Genomic DNA, 10,222 nt, shown 5'->3' on the forward strand with positions numbered 1-10,222 from the left:
GGGACAGCGGGCTCTAAACTTTTGTAGCCCACAGACAATGGCAACGAGCAAATAGGATGCTGAGAGCAACATGAGGCTCTTGTACTTGTCAGCCTCAAGCATCAGAGGGTGGGGAACAGTGCTGGGAGAGGTGAGCGGTACTGCCTCATCTCAGAGGTGGAAACAGCATGAGGTGTTGGGGTGAGAATTTTGCCACTACCACCTTAAGTGCAGTAACTTGGTGACATCGGGCACTGTTCCTTTGTAAAAGTCCGGAGGCAGGGGTATTTTACTCTCCTACTTGTATTCCTTAGTGATACATTGATCAACAGAATCAAGCCAGTCTGCTTTCAGCTGCACCAGGGGAAATGGAGTAATGCCACTTGGGTCAGCAGAGTTACCCCACGTTTGCAGTGATGGAACCAAGAGCAGACTCTGGCCCCATTGTTTCTTTTTTTCCCCTGATATATGTACATTCTTTCCCTGACATAGCATGAATATATTTCCCACATGCCCTTGAATTCTTCAGCTTCAACTTGCTTGCTGCCTGAATCCACATGTTCTCTGTATTGGTTAAACTGTACAGCATTGTTTGGCTTCAATTGTTCTACAGTGTTGTCTTATTTTGGAAAAGGAATACATCAAAATATTGAAAAACTCCCACAAATCTCACATTTTTCTAGTAGTTTTTGCCTCATATGATCCCAGTGCTTTATAAGTAGTGCGCATATAGCACAATTGAAATTCAGCCACCTCTTGAGTGGACAGTGAGACCAAAGTGGATTTCATAGATTTCATAGATATTAGGACTGGAAGAGACCTCGGCAGATCATCAAGTCCAGCCCCCTGCCCAAGGGGCAGGAAGTCAGCTGGGGTCATAGGATCCCAGCAAGATAAGCATCCAAATTTCTCTTGAAGGTGTTCAATGCAGGTGCTTGAACCACCTCTGGTGGCAGGCTATTCCAGACCTTGGGGGCTCGGACAGTAAAGAAATCCTTCCTTATGTCCAGTCTGAAATGGTCTTGCAGTAGTTTATAACCATTCAACCTCGTCATCCCTTGGGGCACTCTGGTGAACAAACCTTCCCCCAGATACTGGTGATCACCTCTGATAAACTTATAGGTGGCCATCGGATCACCCCTGAACCTGCGCTTTTCCAGGCTGAGCCCCATAGCTCTCAGCCTCTCATCATAAGGTCTGTTTTCCTGATCTCTGATCATGCTCGTGGCTCTTCTCTGGACTCTCTCAAGCTTCTCCACATCCTTTTTGAATTGTGGGGCCCAAAACTGGATGCAGTACTCCAGCTGCGGCCTCACCAAGGCCAAATACAAGGGGAGAATGACGTCCTGGGATTTGCTTGAGAAGCAACTATGGATGCGAGCCAGCGTTTTGCTCGCTTTACTAGCCGCAGCATGGCATTGAAGGCTTATGTTCATCTTGTGGTCAATGATGACCCCCAAGTCTCTTCTGTAGCGCTAGCCAGTGTAGCACTGCCAAGCCTATAAGGATGCTGCAAGTTTTCCTCCCAAGGTGGAGAACCTTGCATTTTCAGTGTTAAACACCATCAGATTCTCATCCGTCCATTTGCTGAGCCTGTCCAGGTCAGCCTGGATTGCCCTCCTGTCTTCAGGTGTGGATGCTTTGTCCCAGAGTTTGGTATCATCGGCGAACTGGGCCAGCCTGCTTCTGATTCCAGTGTCCACATCATTAATGACGATGTTGAACAATATGGGTCCAAGGACAGAGCCTTGGGGGACCCTACTGGTCACAGGGCACCATGACGATTGACTTGTATCAACTACCACCCTCTGGGTCCCACCACGGAGTCAATTCCCCAACCAGCAGATCGTGGTGGACCCAAGGCCACAATTGGCCAGTTTCGCAAAAAGGTGATCATGGGATACCAGATCGAAGGCTTTTTTTGAAGTCAAGATATATGACATCAATCTCTTCTCCCTTGTCCAGGTGATAGGCTTCCTGGTCATAAGAGGAAATGAGAATGGTCAAGCAAGACCTACCCGCAACAAACCCGTGCTGGCTGTCCCTGAGGATGTTGGTGTCGGCCAGTCCATTAAGGATGGCCTCTTTAATAAACTTTTTAAAGACCTTCCCCAGGATAGAGGTCAAGCTGATGGGCCTGTAGTTTGCTGGATCCACGTTTCTCCCTTTCTTGAAGATAGGCCCCAGATTGGCCTCCTTCCAGTCTTTGGGCACTTCATCAGAGTGCCAGGGGTTCTCAAAGATCCGTGCCAGAGGCTGGGCTATGATGCTCGCCAGCTCCTTGAGTACCCTGGGGTGTAGATTATCAGGGCCAGCTGACTTGAAGGTATCCAGCCTTTCAAGGTGTTCCTTCATGAGGTAAGCATTGATGGAGGGCAGGGGATCACCCTCACCCAGACCTCCCTGTCCTGTAGCGGGCATGGGCGTCCCATGGAACTGATGAAAGACTGATGCAAAGTACCCATTTAATAGGTTGGCTTTTTCCTGGGCGTCAGTTGTCAGATGTCCTGTCTGGTTTAGCAGGGGTCCAGTGTTGCCCTTGCTTTTCTTTTGGCTCCCCACATATCTGAAAAAGGACTTTTTATTGTCCTTGATACTCAAAGCTAGTTGGAGTTCAGTTGCAGCCTTGGCTTTCCTGGTTTGCTCCCTGCAAGAGCCGACCAGTGCAGAATATTCCTCCTTGGAGGTGAATCCCATCCTCCATCCTTTGTAGGCCTTTCTTTTTAGCCTCAGAATTTCATAAATTTCATAGATTTCGTAGACATTTGGGCTGGAAGGGACCCTGGAGGATCATCGAGTCCAGCCCCCTGCCCCAGGAGCAGGAAGTCAGCAGGGATCATAGGATCCCAGCAAGATAATTATCCAAATGTGTCTTGGAGGCATTCAAAGTGGGTGCTTGAACCGCCTCTGGCGGCAGTCTATTCCAAACCTTGGGGGCTCGGACAGTGAAGAAGTTCTTTCTTATATCCAGCCTGAATCGGTCACAGTGGAGTTTGTGTCTGTTCGATCTTGTCATCCCTTGGGGGGCTCTGGTGAACAGACACTCCCCCAGATCCTGATGAGCACTCCTGATAAACTTATAGGTGGCCACCAGATCATCCCTGAGCCTGCTCTTTTCCAGGCTGAAGAGTCCCATGGCTCTCAGCCTCTCATCATAAGGTCTGTTTTCCTGACCTCTGATCATGCACGTGGCTCTCCTTTGCACCCTCTCAAGTTTCTCCACATCCTTTTTGAATTGTGGAGCCTAAAACTGGACTCAGTACTCCAGCTGCGGCCTCACCAAGGCTGAGTACAGTGGGAGAATGATGTCCTGGGATTTGCTTGAGAAGCATTTATGAATACAAGCCAGTGTTTTGCTCGCTTTACTAGCCGCAGAATCACGCTGAAGGCTCATGTTCATCTGGTGGTCAACCACGACTCCCAAGTCCCTTTCATCTGTAGTGCTAACCAGTGTAGCACTACCGGGCCTATAAGCATGCTGCAGGTTTTTCCTCCCAAGGTGGAGAACCTTGCATTTTTCGGTGTTGAACACCATCAGGTTCTCATCTGCCCATTTCATGAGTCTGTCCAGATCCACCTGGATCACTCTCCTATCCTCAGATATGGATGCTTTACCCCAGAGTTTGGTGTTGTCGGCGAACTTGGCCAGTCTGTTTCTGACACTAATGTCCACATCATTGATGAAGATGTTAAATAGTATAGGCCCTATGTCACGGCGGTGCCTGCAGGAGGGCCGTGAGCTCCCTGAGGTCCCTCGCACCGTGTCAAGGCCGGCCCAAGGCACCCTCTTATTCTCGCCCGCCACGTCTTGCTGGTAAATATAATAGGGAGGCTACCTTACTCCTCCTTGGGCACGGCTACTCGGGACCTCTGTCCCCACGGTTTTCCTGGACTCTTGTGGTCTCCCCGTATGATGGGTGCTACTCGGGCACCCCAGCCTTATGGGTTACGCGTGGCTCCTACCAGCCCCTAATACCACGCCCCAAGCCTTGCAGATGGGACAGACACTGTCCGGTCAAAATACACACCCGCTTTCTCGGGTCCTCCTCTGTAATCTAGCCCGCTCTAGGGCCTTCTCCGTAGGTCTCTATGCTAGTGTCCCTTCCTGGGCTCTCACTGTGCCCACTCTGGGCTCTCTCTAATACAGTGCCCCTCACTGGGACTCTTAGTAACCTTGCCCCTCTCTTGGGACTCTTGAGGCCCACTCTGGGCCTTCTCTAAAATAATCTAGTCCACTTTGGGACGTCCTCTCGAGCCACTGGTCTTTTAGGCCCACCACACTGCTAACCTCTCGTTTGCTGGGCGCACTGTGCTGCTATCCCCTTTTCCTGGGGACCACCGCAGCACCGCCCTTCTCCTGGGGCGCTGTACTGCTAACCCCTTTTCGTCTGGGTCCACTGCAGCACCCTGCCCCTGTCCTGGGTTTTCCATAGTGCTAGCCTGTTGCCGGGCTTGCTACGCCCATCCTGGGCTTCTCAATCTTGCCCCCCCTTGGGCCTCTCAAACATTGCCCCTCTTGGGCCTTGCAATGGTCCCCCTTCTCTGGGACCTTCCGGGCCCGCGCTGGGCTCCTTAATAATACTGCCCCCTATTTGGGGCTATCTATGCCCACCCTGGGCTTCCTAATAAAATCATCTCTCTCTCTGGGGCTTGCTTTGCCCACACTGGGCTCTTTAAATGCCCCTCCCTGGGCTGGGGTCTACACACCCTGCAAGTTGCGCCCTTACTGGCGTCGGGGTCCTCACACTCCTGTGAGCCCCCCCTACGAGTACTGCGCCCTCACTGGCGCTAGGGCCCCCACACCACTGTGGGTCCCTTTATGAGGATAATGCGCCCTCTTGGCGCTAGGGCCCCACCCCTCTGGGGTCCCTGTGAGGCCTCCTCCAACCCCTTATAGCCTCACCCAAACCACCGGTGTAATACAAACACTAAAGCAAACACCAGCCTCCTGGCTATAACCAAAACACAAGGCACTAGGCCATAACCACATAAGCCTCCTGGCTGTAATTTAACATCATTGCTCCAGCCTCTGGAGCTCTCGCGAGCTATACTTGCTGTTAGGCTTTTCCTCCCATCCTAACTGCAAGAGCTCAAGCTCCTGCCCCTCTGGCTGCTGGCAGGGAACTGTCAGCCTGGCCTTGGCTCTAGGCTTTATAGGAGCCAGGCCCTGCCCCCTTTGGATCAGCTGACTCTCATTAGTTGCCCTGGCAACCTGCAGCTGTGCTCATTATCTCTGCTAAGGCTTTTCCCCAGCAGTTCTCCCCTCTCTAGGAGCGGGGCAGCGAGGTGCGCCGCAACACCCTAAGTCAGAGCCTTGTGGGACCCCACTGGTCACAGCGCATCAAGACGATTGGCTCCCATTGACCACCACCCTCTGGGTCCTACCGCGGAGCCAGTTCCCCAGCCAGCAGATTGTGGTGACATCAAGGCCGCAGTTAGCCAGTTTAGCCAAGAGGTGATTGTGGGATACCAGATCAAAGGCTTTTTTAAAGTCGAGGTATACAACATCGATCTCTTCCCCCTTGTCCAGGTGATAGGCCACCTGGTCATAAAGGAAATGAGATTGGTCAAGCAAGACCTACTCGCAACAAACCCATGCTGGGTATCCCTCAGGATATTGCCTTCAGCTAGGCTATTAAGGATGGCTCCCTTGATAATCTTTTCCAAGACCTTCCCCAGGACAGAGGTCAGGCTGATGGGCCTGTAGTTTGCTGGATCTACCTTCCTCCCTTTCTTGAAGATAGGCACGACATTGGCCCTCTTCCAGTCATCGGGCACTTCACCAGAGTGCCAAGAGCTCTCAAAGATCCGTGGCAGGGGCTGAGCTGTGATGCTTGCCAGGTCCCTGAGTACCCTTGGGTGTAACCCATCAGGGCTGGCTGACTTGAAGGTATCCAGCCTGTCAAGGTGTTCCTTCATAAGGTCAGCTTCGATGGAGGGCAAGGAATCTCCCTCACCTGGGCCCACAGTGGGCAGGGCCGTCCCATGGGACTGGTGAAAAACTGACGCAAAGTACCTATTTAGCAAGTTTGCTTTTACCTGGGCATCGGTTGTCAGTTGCCCCATCTGGTTTAGCAGGGGTCTAGTGTTGCCCTTGCTTTTCCTCCGGCTCCTCACATATCTGAAAAAAGACTTTTTATTTTCCTTGATATTTGTAGCTAGCTGGAGTTCCATCACAGCCTTGGCTTTCCTGGTTTGCTTTCTGCAGGTCCAGACCAGAGCAGAGTGTTCCTCCTTGGTGGCGGTTCCAGTCCTCCATCCTTTTAAGACGTAGGAGGTCTGTTAGATCCCTGGAGAGCCAGAGGGGCTGCTGTGCCCTCTTGCTGCCTTTCCTCTGAGATGGGATAGACTTGGCTTGTGCATCCAGGATTGCTCCCTTGAGGAGCAACCACTCTTCCTGAACTCCCCTCCCCCTGTGGTCATGGTCCCTTAGGGCCTCACTGACAGGCCTCCTGAGCTTGTCAAAGTCAGCTTTCCTGAAGTCAAGGACTTCAGTGTTGCTGACTGACTTGCCAGCTTTACGACGGATGGTGAAGGTGATCAGCTCATGGTTGCTGTCGTCCAGCTTCCCATCAATCACTAGGTCACCGATTAGTTCATCCCCAGTTTCCAGTACCAGGTCGAGCAGCACTTTACCTCTCGTTGGCCCATAGATTTCTTGGCTCAGGTGGAGGTCATCCACCCAGGAGAGGAAGCTTTGCGACTGCTCGGATTTTGCTGAGTGATCCTCCCACAAGATGTCTGGGTAGTTGAAGTCACCCATGACAACCATGGTCCTGGAGCATGTGGCCTCAGCCAGTTCCCGGGCGAACTCCTGGTCAAGCTCTTGACTTTGGGTGGGAGGTCTGTAGTAGACTCCCACCGTTGTGTCCCCTATGACACAATTTGTGTGTTCCCCACGAATTTTAACCCAAAGGGTCTCCATTCGTCCGCTCTGGTTGCCAATATCGGCTTGCAGGGACGTGTAGCTTTCTTCAACAGAGGGCTACGCCTCCGCCCCTTTTATCTACTCGATCTCTCCTGTACAAGGTGTAGCCATCTATACGCATGGTCCAGTCATGGGTGGAGTCCCACCAGGTCTCCATTATCCCTATGACGTTGTAATTATTTGTGTTAAGCAGGAGGACGAGTTCCTCCTGCTTATTCCCTAAGCTCCTGGCATTTGTGTACAGGCAGGCAAGTGTCCCCTTGGGGGCTCTTGCCTTGCCCACAGATTGTACCAGGGCTAGGGCAGGGGTGGGCTCCCTTAAGTGCTTTGGCCTGCTGCCTTTGCAAGGGTTGCTCAGCGGGCCAGCAGTGGCGGTAGTCCCCCCGCCCCCCAGCGGGCTTAGTTTAAAGCCTGGTGGAGCAGGTCAGCCAGTCTGGCTGAGAAGAGCCTCCTCCCCAGCAGAGAGAGGTGGAGGCCGTTCCTTCCCAGCAGCTCGCTGCCTCTCTCGCCAAAGAGCGGACTGTGGTCATGGAAGCCAAAGCCTTCCCGATGATACCAGCGCCGCAGTCTTTGATCAACTACCTGGATCCTCCTCTCCCTCCTCAGCCCATACCCCGAGACGGGGAGTATCGAAGAAAACATCACCCGTGCCCCCAGACCCTTTAGCCCCGCTCCCAAATCCCTGTAGCACCTCATGACCCAGCTGGGAGTGCTCCTGGCCATGTCATTGGTGCCCACATGAATAAGGAACATGGGATAGTGGTCTGTGGGCTGGAGGAGCTAGGGATCTTCTCCACAATGTCTCGGATGCGGGCTCCTGGGAAGCAGCAGACTTCCTGGGCTAAGGGATCGGGGCAGCAGATTACCTTGTCAGTCCCCCTCAGGATGGGGTCTCCCATGACAAACACTTTGTGTTTTGTCTTGGGCAGAGCAGGAGCGGTAGCTACAGTTGAGCCTGTGTTGCCTGTGGGAGCTGGCAACTTGGGGCTGCAGGAGGTTTGTACCTTTTGCTGAGCTCCAGCGGGGCAGGGGCCTTGGTGCAGCGGGCCTTAGGGCCCTTGACCACCTTGTTCCATCCCCCTGACTGGACAGAATGGGAGGTCCCCGAGTCCTCCCTTGTCCTGGAGGGAGACCGTGGTCTACCCTCCGGCTCCTGGGGGTGAAGGGTCTGGCACTAGGAGTCTATCTCCTGCTCGCAGTCCCTGATGGCATGCAGTCTCTGGACTGTGGCCTGGAGCTCCTCCAGCTGGCGCGCCAGAGATCCCAAAAGGGAGCAGATAGTCTGCTCTACAAGAAATTTTGACTGTAGACGTCTTTGGTTGTTAAAGAAAAAGATGTAATCTTTACAGTGTCTATGCATATTAATAGACTATAAAGCCAAAGGGACTCAATAGTCTAGGCTGACCTTCTGTATAAGATAGGCCACTGGTCTTCTCTGAGTTTAAGTCTGGTTTGAATTAGAGCACAGCTTTTAGAAAAATACCAGGCAGGACATCTGTTTGTTTTTTTTTAAATATCCATTAAAAATATATCACACTTTAATCAGTCTATGACAGTTTAATTTAAGGATGAAGGAAAGAGGTGGCCTTTCTGGGAATTGAAACAAGTTTCAGGGAATCTACATATTTAAAAGGCCGCTAAGTCTGCTTCTTAACCTGCTAAAGCAGCATCTCCTTGGGACCTCAGTTCCCTTACTCTGTATTTCTCTCTGTTACTCTAGTCCACAATGAGTAGAAAACTGATTCTTGTTTATATCAAGAGAAATTTTCCTGCTATCTTCTGAACCTAACCCCCCAAGAAGAGAGATGGGGACAAATTTAGATAATCAGTTTGAACCCTGTTTCTCCACAGCCAGTTGCTCCTGCCTTGTTATTCATTGCTAAATTCAGAATTCCCTGACTCAGGACTCAGTATAACCCTGACCAGGCTACCCTAACACACAAACACATGCACACAACTGGTCTTCCTTGGGAGAAAGGAGCACAGTAGGTCTTTTGGGTAGCACTTTTCCCAAGGCAGTAATCACGAAGTGATGTCCCATTAACTGTTTGAGATAGTGTGAATTGCTGGCAAGCATAGTGAATAATGCACGTATGATAGATGTTGCTGATTGAAGATTGCACTTTCTCTATGGTGTTTGTGAGTGGTAGTTGTGCAGTGACTTTGACATACTTGTGCATTTTCATGTGTGAGAAGAGGGTGATGTGAACAACTTCAGTCTTGCACAATATTGTGTTTTGGAACTCAAATTAGAGAAGGGGTAAACTTTTTCTACCCATGTAGTCCTGTCCCTTTGGAGGCCTTGTGGAAGTTTGCTGTCTACACTATATTTGCCATACCTTTGTCCAGTTCAGTTTTGAATGTTTCCAGAGATGCTTTTTCCACCATTTTTACTGGAAGATGATTCGCTGACAGTTTATCTCACTGCCAGATAATCTTGCATGACATTCAGGCTGTATTTCCCTTTACTTGAGTTAATCTTCCTAATTAATTCCTTAATATTTATGCCTCTCAGGTACTGGTACATATAATTCCTTTCTCCTTGCCATTTTAGTCATCACTTAGCCAACACATTTTCAGTGAGAGTCACACTCAGTCTTCTCAACCTTTTTTTGTACCAGGACCCATTTGTAAACATTGATATCCAGTCTCGACCCAGTGCCCCTCACTCCCAACCTGCTGCCCTCCACCCACAGGCCCCAGCTCCCCCGTGTGTGGGGCAGGGAGTGGGTGTGTATGGTAGAGGGGAGGTGTGTGGGGCATGGGGGGCCCCAAGAAGCCCCTTGCAGGCAGGAACTCTGCCAGCCTGCAAGGGAAAAGCCATGGTTTCCCATGTTTTTCTCCTTTAAAGGAACATCCATTTTAAAATTTTGTTGATCCATTTTTAAAGTTTGTTCATGACCCTTTCATATATTCTTGTGACCCACTTTTGGGTTGCAACCCACAGGTTGAGAAATGCTATTTGACAGGACAGTTTCTTTCTGTGTGTGGAAACAGGTCCAGTTGTACTGTAAAGTGATCCCAATTTTGCTCAATAGCAAAATAGCTTTTGGAGCAAAAGCAGAGTTCAAGTTCCTCAACAAATATGAACATCCCTGCACTTGGAGTAGCTTTGCATTTTCCTACAAATTTTGTGTATCTGTCTTCTATTTGCTTAATGACATCTTTTGCACCCAGAGTAAAACTCAGCCAATTCCAAATTTTATTTTACAGAGAACTTTGAGGTGTCCTGGTGTTGCAGAAAGGACAGAGAGAATAGAACTTGGGAGCTCTCTAGTGGTGTGCTGTAGAAGGCAAGCTCTTAAAATGTAAGTA

The sequence above is a fragment of the Alligator mississippiensis genome, chromosome 6 (assembly GCF_030867095.1).
Source record: "Alligator mississippiensis isolate rAllMis1 chromosome 6, rAllMis1, whole genome shotgun sequence".
Lineage (NCBI taxonomy): Eukaryota > Metazoa > Chordata > Crocodylia > Alligatoridae > Alligator > Alligator mississippiensis.